We start from the raw sequence: 8766 nt of genomic DNA on the forward strand, positions 1-8766 counted from the left end.
CAACAATTTCGGCAGATAATTTTAGAAAGAGAGGGTCCAGATTTTCTAGCCCGGCTGATTTGTACGGGTCCAGATTTTGCAGCTCTTTCAGAACATCAGCTATCTGGATTTGGGTGAAGGAGAAGTGGGGGAGGTTTGGGCGAGTTGCTGTGGGGAGCGCAGGGCTGTTGACCGGGGTAGGGGTAGCCAGGTGGAAAGCATGGCCAGCCATAAAAAAATGCTTCTTGAAATTCTCAATTATTGTGGATTTATCGATAGTGACAGTGTTTCCTAGCCTCAGTGCAGTGGGAAGCTGGGAGGAGGTGCTCTTATTCTCCATGGACTTTACAGTGTCCCAGAACTTTTTGGAGTTTGTACTACAGGATGAAAATTTCTGTTTGAAAAAGCTAGCCTTAGCTTTCCTAACTGCCTGTGTATATTGGTTCCTAACTTCCCTGAAAAGTTGCATATCACAGGATGTTTTTGTGCTGGTCAAGGGCAGACAGGTCTGGAGTGAACCAAGGGCTATATCTATTCCTGGTTCTACATTTGTTGAATGGAGCATGCTTATTTAAGATGGTGAGGAAGGCACTTTTAAAGAATAACCAGGCATCCTCTACTGACGAAATGATGTCAATGTCATTCCAGGATACCCCGGCCAGGTCGATTAGAAAGGCCTGTTCGCTGAAGTGTTTTTGAGGGCGTTTGGCAGTGATGAGGGGTGGTCGTTTGACCGCAGACCCATTACGGATGCAGGCAATGAGGCAGTGATTGCTGAGATCTTGTCTGAAAACAGCAGAGGTGTATTTGGAGGGCGAGTTAGTTAGGATGATATCTATGAGGGTGCCCGTGTTTACGGATTTGCGGTTGTACCTGGTAGGTTCATAAATTTGTGTGAGATTGAGGGCATCAAGCTTAGATTGTAGGATTGACGGGGTGTTAAGCGTGTCCCAGTTTAGGTCACCTAGCAGCATGAGCTCAGAAGATAGATGGGGTGCAATCAATTCACATATGGTGTCCAGGGCACAGCTGGGGGCAGAGGGTGGTCTATAGCAAGCGACAACGGTGAGAGACTTGTTTCTGGAAAGGTGAATTTTCAGAAGTAGAAGCTCGAATTGTTTTGGTACAGACCTGGATAGTAAGACAGAACTCTGCAGGCTATCTTTGCAGTAGATTGCAACACCGCCCCCTTTGGCAGTTCTATCTTAGCGGAAAATTGTATAGTTAGGGATAGAAATTTCAGGGTTTTTGGTGGTTTTCCTAAGACAGGATTCAGACACGGCTAAGACATCCGGGTTGGCAGAATGTGCTAAAGCAGTGAATAAAGCAAACTTAGGGAGTAGGCTTCTAATGTCAACATGCATGAAACCAATGCTTTTACGGTTACAGAAGTCAACAAATGAGAGCACCTGGGGAGTAGGAGTGGAGCTAGGCACTGCAGGTCCTGGATTAACCTCTACATCACCAGAGGAACAGATGAGAAGTAGGATAAGGGTACGGCTAAAGGCTATAAGAACTGACCGTCTAGCATGTTTGGAACAGAGAGAAAAGGGAGCAGGTTTCTGGGCACGATAGCATAGATTCAAGGCATAATGTACAGACAAAGTTATGGTAGGAAGAGAGTACATTGGAGGTAAACCTAGGCATTGAGTAATGATGAGAGAGATATAGTCTCTAGAGACGTTTAAACCAGGTGATGTCATCACATGTGGGAGGTGGAACAACATGGTTGGTTAAGGCATATTGAGCAGGGCTAGAGGCTCTACAGTGAAATAAGACAGTAATCACTAACCAGGACAGTAATGGACAAGGCATATTGATATTAGGGAGAGGCATGCGTAGCCAAGTGATCGTATGGGTCCAGTGAGTGGTTGGGCTGGCTGGGGACACGGCGATTCAGACAGTTAGCAGGCCAGGGCTAGCAAGCTAGCAGTTAGCAGGCTGGGGCTAGCAAGCTAGCATAAGGGCCTTAGAGGGACGTCGCGATGGGGGAAAGTCTGTTTTCTCCTCCTCGTGCGGTGATGTCGATAGACCAGTCGTGGAATTAGTAGGGTTCCAAGTAGCAGAGGGGTCCAAGTCCAATTGGCAAAATGGGTATAGTGGTCCAAGAAACTGGCCGATGGATCAGCTAACAGTCCAATATGCTCTAGATAGCTAGCAGGCCGCGGTTAGTAGAATGGGCCTTCAGGGGACGTCACGCCTGAGGGGCCTGTTGGGATCCTTGGGCAGATTATGTCGGTATTCCAGTCGTGAAGGATCGGGGGGGGTTCCGTGCCCCATACCGGCAGTAGAAGGGGTCCGGATATTGTAGCCGAGGAGTGGGCTTCAGGAGTAGCCCAGGAGCCCTAGCCGGGAGATGGGTCTAGCATGGCCTAGCTCCAGGCTAGTTGGTGCTAGCTCCGGGACGGAAACGTTAGCCAGGAGTAGTCAACCCGGGTTGCGGTTAGCTAGCTGCGATGATCCAGATGAAAAGGTTCAGAGTTTGCGGCAGGAATCCGGAGATATGGAGAGAAAAATAGGTCTGGTATGCTCTGGTTTGAAACGTGTTGTACGAAATGGCGAGAGCTTTCCGAGCTAAAGGTTAGCTGATGACCGCTAGCAGTGGTTAACTGACTGATAGCTGGTAGCTAGTTAGCTAGCTTCAGTTGAGGTATTCCAGTTCGGAGGTAAATAGAAATACTTTAGAAAAAAACAGATCCACACCACATTGGGTGAGGTGGGTTGCGGGAGAGTATTTTGAAGTTGAGGTTTAGGAAAAATATTTTTTTTAATGTGAAGAAAAATATATAAAAATATATATACATGGGACGAGACAAGACAAAGACGTCTGACTGCTACGCCATCTTGTAGCGCCATTTTATATCAGGCCTGCAGTGTGTTCTGGTCCAGACAACCTGGTGTAACTGTTATATCAAACCTGCAGTGTGTTCTCTGACAAGATAAACCAATATAAGACAATATCATTAGTTCCCAGTAAACCACCAACCTGGTAAGATGAACAAAGTGATGAATAAATAAATGAGTTAACGTCACAACAGGTCTTTAATTGACCATGTTCCCAGCACACTGAAGACCACACAGCTCTATGACCACAGCCTCTGTCATCACAACCCTAGAAGACTGTTATGATCCAGATGAATCCACATCCATATGCAAAACAACATGTCAAACAGGCTTGTTCTGGCCTGTAGCACATCGAAAAAAACATACGTTACAATCACCTTTGGCAGCGATTACAGCCGCAGGTCTTTTTGGGTAAGTCTTAAGAGCCTTGGATTGGATATTTGCCCATTATTCTTTTTTCAAAATTCTCCAAGCTCTGTCAAGTTGGTTGTTGATCAATGCTAGATGGACACTTTCAAGTCTTGCCATATATTTTCAAGTCAAACCTGTAACTAGTCCCCTCAGGAACATTCAATGTCGTCTTGGTATAGAACCTCAGTGTAGATGTGTGTTTTAGGTTGTTGTCCAGCTGAAAGGTGAAGTCATCTCCCAGTGTCTGGTGGAAAGCAGACTGAATCAGGTTGTCCTCTATGACTTTGGCTGTGCTTAGCTCCTTTCTGTTCATTTTTTTATCCTGAAAAACTCCACAGTCTAGGCAAGTCAGTTAAGAACAAATTCTTATTTACAACGACAGCCTAGGAACAGTGGGGTAACTGCCTTGTTCAGGGGCAGAACGACAGATTTTTATTATTGTCAGCTCGGGGATTCAATCCAGCAACCTTTCGGATACTGGTCCAATGTTCTAACCTCTAGGCTACCTGCCGACCCCAAAAATCAAGGAAGATCATCAGGCAATAAATATGTATGATGTTCTATGTGCTTTCAATGATGATGTTCTCCCCCTGTCATTTCGTGCTGATTTGATGCCTGATCCCAGACAGCACACAAACCTCTGCCCAACGTAGGCACAATGTAACCTATATACATTACGCATTGGGAAGATGCAGTTTAGACATAGTTTGTTAATTGGCAAGATGTCTTGCAGACGTATTTAAGAAAAGCCTACATTTTAAATGATGCAATTCTACATCGTTTCTACATCGTCCAGGCATCAACATTCTATTCTCAAAAGCATAATAGGTTACTCTGCCTCCTCGGGCATTAAGCCTTAGCCAACCCACAAGAACACTTCAAAATACACAACATTGTTCATATACAGTATTTGGTTACCTCAGGACTATCTCTGTATGTTTGTGCATTTGCCTTCAGATATTTACTGGCATAATATTACTGTGAGGAGGTGTAACACTGGATCCTCCAGCTAGTCAGAGAGCTGTCAGCATGTGAGGGTTCCTGTAGTAGAACCAACAGTATTAAAGTTCAAGTTGATTTCATTCAGCCTGTTGTTTGAGCGTTTGCTTGAGCCTGTCTGGAGTGCCAGATGGGTGAGTGGGGTTTGCACTTTTGGGACTATTCTATTGCACCAGGTAAGCTAAATCAAGCACAGCATTTAAAAGACAACAGGCACAGGGCTGGTGCCATCCCCTACTCCCATTGTGGCCTTGAGCAAGGCATTTAACCCCTAAACTGTTACAAGGGTAAGGCTGTAATACTGACCCTGTGTTGCTCCCAGCCTGGTGCATTAACAGTCAGGAGATTGAGTACTGTGACAGTAAAAATACCCACTTCTCAACTCGCAGTGAAGCATTGTGGGATAATTAGTAGTACAGTGGCACCTTCCATGCCTGAATTGAAGTACGTTTTCAAACCATTTCACTTGAAGTTCACCGACGTGCACATGTACAGGCATATGTTTGTTACAGGAAGAGAACATTCCTTCTGGTTGTAATGTTATGTCTACACAAAGAGAAGTCCTGTTCCTTCCAACTGCCACCCAGAGATAATGTAGTACGATAACTAGCAAGACAAAGCTCATAGGTTATAGATAGAACTTTATATTCTCAGATAGACATGATTGGATGGTCCTCATTACACATAGAATACAACCGTTTTCAATACTGCAACTCCTCAGTGAAACAATACAATGTGGGGTGATCAGCCAATCACATTAAAATGTACTTTACACTGCAAGTTCTTCTCATGTTTCTTCCAAGATGTAAAACTGGGATTGTAATATGTGACTATTGAAAAAACAAACAGAAATGTGTCCTTCTTCATAGCCTACCATATGAGAAAGCTTATTGAACTAATGTGGTTTTACAACTAGTCCTACATGTTTTCAGACGTTCAAATGGAAAACCAGATTTCCTGAAGTAAACAGACAAAAGGAGGATTTCAAGATCATGGTATCCAGATTCTTACAACATTTTAAAATGACATTTTAACAAAATGGTGGGCCAGGCCTGAACTGATCAGCTCAACTACCATTAAAACGGATATTGTAAGAGCATAGTTTCAGTCAATGTAAGGTCAATGCAAACACACAATATAAAACGTTTATTTACGTCATATAAAAAGTGTACCTACCTAATATATAAAAAGTTCACCTAGCTAATCTGAATGAAACATTTAGAGGTGTATGTATCATACATTTAGCAGAGTAACATGTCAATAAACACACAAAAACTCAACAATATGCTCTTATATTTACGTCTTCTCCTTTGGTTGGAATGGTCCTTTTCTAAAGCTATAGATCACAAGAACATCTAAAGTGTTGTTAGGGTGTGATGAAATACAAATAAATACTGCAGGAATCTTTTGGACTCATGACAGCGTTACTGAAAAGTGCATGGCTTCCTTCAGTCTTTTCCTAAGTGCATAATTATAATCTGCAACATCACTGTAATAAATAAGAGACAAGTTCTACAATATATTTCCCATATACATCCGTTTTTGTTTGTCCTTGAATTGCTTAATTGACGTCCCAGCACACAGGGTGTGTTTCAATTGAAACAGGTCATTCTCCTAGTGGAGGAAAACCTGCAAAAAAACAATACCGCTGGTTACATAGACTGCAGAACATTAAAGTAGAGTCCAATATTCTGTCCTTTGTCCCTAAGTATGCACTGCATTTACTGGTAATTACTGGTATAATAAACATTGTGGAAACGGTCTAGCCCGTACCTACACCTATCCAATACTTTATATATGGGGAGTGGTGAACAAGTGCACACTTCAGGAGATTTGTAGTTACATAACATTGATACTGCATGAATACATAGGATTACACACCTAAACAGGTATTTAGAGCAAAAAGATTCAAATATTTAGCTGATTCTGAGAAGCGTCAGCTAGCTTACCTGTTTCCAATTCGAAGGAGGAGTAATACCGAAGTATTTTAGCCTAGCTAGCCTACATGTTTCCAGTTGGTTGGATGAGTAATACAGATGTCCTTTAGCCTAGCTAGCCTACATGTTTCCAGTTGGTTAGATGAGTAATACAGATGTATTTTAGCCTAGCTAGCCTACATGTTTCCAGTTGGAAGGAGGAGTAATACAGATGTATTTTAGCCTAGCTAGCCTACATGTTTCCAGTTGGTTGGATGAGTAATACAGATGTCCTTTAGCCTAGCTAGCCTACATGTTTCCAGTTGGTTAGATGAGTAATACAGATGTATTTTAGCCTAGCTAGCCTACCTGTTGTCAGTTGGTTAGATGAGTAATACAGATGTATTTTAGCCTAGCTAGCCTACCTGTTGTCAGTTGGTTGGATGAGTAATACAGATGTAATTTAGCCTAGCTAGCCTACATGTGTCCAGTTGGTTGGATGAGTAATAAAGATGTCCTTTAGCCTAGCTAGCCTACCTGTTTTCAGTTGGTTGGATGAGTAATACAGATGTATTTTAGCCTAGCTAGCCTACCTGTTTCCAGTTGGTTGGATGAGTAATACAGATGTCATTTAGCCTAGCTAGCCTACATGTGTCCAGTTGGTTGGATGAGTAATACAGATGTCCTTTAGCCTAGCTAGCCTACCTGTTTCCAGTTGGTTGGATGAGTAATACAGATGTTCCTTAGCCTAGCTAGCCTACCTGTTTTCAGTTGGTTGGAGGAGTAATACAGATGTATTTTAGCCTAGCTAGCCTATCTGTTTTCAGTTGGTTGGATGAGTAATACAGATGTACTTTAGCCTAGCTAGCCTACCGGTTTTCAGTTGGTTGGATGAGTAATACAGATGTATTTTAGCCTAGCTAGCCTACCTGTTTCCAGTTGGTTGGATGAGTAATACAGATGTCATTTAGCCTAGCTAGCCTACATGTGTCCAGTTGGTTGGAGGAGTAATACAGACGTCCTTTAGCCTAGCTAGCCTACCTGTTTCCAGTTGGTTGGATGAGTAATACAGATGTTCCTTAGCCTAGCTAGCCTACCTGTTTTCAGTTGGTTGGAGGAGTAATACAGATGTATTTTAGCCTAGCTAGCCTACCTGTTTTCAGTTGGTTGGATGAGTAATACAGATGTACTTTAGCCTAGCTAGCCTACCGGTTTTCAGTTGGTTGGATGAGTAATACAGATGTATTTTAGCCTAACTAGCCTACCTGTTTCCAGTTGGTTGGATGAGTAATACAGATGTTCCTTAGCCTAGCTCGCCTACCTGTTTCCAGTTGGTTGGATGAGTAATACAGATGTCCTTTAGCCTAGCTAGCCTACATGTTTCCAGTTGGTTAGATGAGTAATACAGATGTATTTTAGCCTAGCTAGCCTACATGTTGTCAGTTGGTTGGATGAGTAATACAGATGTAATTTAGCCTAGCTAGCCTACATGTGTCCAGTTGGTTGGATGAGTAATAAAGATGTCCTTTAGCCTAGCTAGCCTACCTATTTTCAGTTGGTTGGATGAGTAATACAGATGTATTTTAGCCTAGCTAGCCTACCTGTTTCCAGTTGGTTGGATGAGTAATACAGATGTCATTTAGCCTAGCTAGCCTACATGTGTCCAGTTGGTTGGATGAGTAATACAGATGTCCTTTAGCCTAGCTAGCCTACCTGTTTCCAGTTGGTTGGATGAGTAATACAGATGTTCCTTAGCCTAGCTAGCCTACCTGTTTTCAGTTGGTTGGAGGAGTAATACAGATGTATTTTAGCCTAGCTAGCCTACCTGTTTTCAGTTGGTTGGATGAGTAATACAGATGTACTTTAGCCTAGCTAGCCTACCGGTTTTCAGTTGGTTGGATGAGTAATACAGATGTATTTTAGCCTAGCTAGCCTACCTGTTTCCAGTTGGTTGGATGAGTAATACAGATGTCATTTAGCCTAGCTAGCCTACATGTGTCCAGTTGGTTGGAGGAGTAATACAGATGTCCTTTAGCCTAGCTAGCCTACCTGTTTCCAGTTGGTTGGATGAGTAATACAGATGTTCCTTAGCCTAGCTAGCCTACCTGTTTTCAGTTGGTTGGAGGAGTAATACAGATGTATTTTAGCCTAGCTAGCCTACCTGTTTTCAGTTGGTTGGATGAGTAATACAGATGTACTTTAGCCTAGCTAGCCTACCGGTTTTCAGTTGGTTGGATGAGTAATACAGATGTATTTTAGCCTAGCTAGCCTACCTGTTTCCAGTTGGTTGGATGAGTAATACAGATGTTCCTTAGCCTAGCTAGCCTACCTGTTTCCAGTTGGTTGGGTGAGTAATACAGATGTACTTTAGCGTAGATCTGGAGGTTGATGAAGGGAGCGAACCCCACCACATCCTGCAGTATCACCAGGGAAATAGACAGAGAACAACAATACATTATAGATGATACTTCAAATCCTTTCAGATGGACATTTTGTTTTGTATGGTCCTTACAGTACAATTGCTTTCATCAATGCCTCAGTGAAACAATACAAGACGCTGTGTGTTCAGCCCTTCACATTAAATGTATAGGATGCCGGATGTTCTTAAGTGTTAAAA

The 8766-nt window shown here is 42.8% G+C and overlaps 1 long non-coding RNA gene across 1 annotated transcript; it reads right to left on the minus strand.

Moving 5' to 3' along the window:
• Positions 1-5364: 5364 nt before the first annotated feature.
• LOC120043610 lies at positions 5365-8357 on the minus strand. Its single transcript, XR_005476484.1, has 2 exons — positions 8311-8357; positions 5365-5862 (listed from the first exon to the last, which is right to left on the minus strand). It is a non-coding gene; the product is annotated as an uncharacterized LOC120043610 (long non-coding RNA).
• Between the last annotated feature and the right edge of the window lie 409 nt (positions 8358-8766).

Source organism: Salvelinus namaycush, unplaced genomic scaffold (genome assembly GCF_016432855.1).
Source record: "Salvelinus namaycush isolate Seneca unplaced genomic scaffold, SaNama_1.0 Scaffold975, whole genome shotgun sequence".
NCBI lineage: Eukaryota > Metazoa > Chordata > Actinopteri > Salmoniformes > Salmonidae > Salvelinus > Salvelinus namaycush.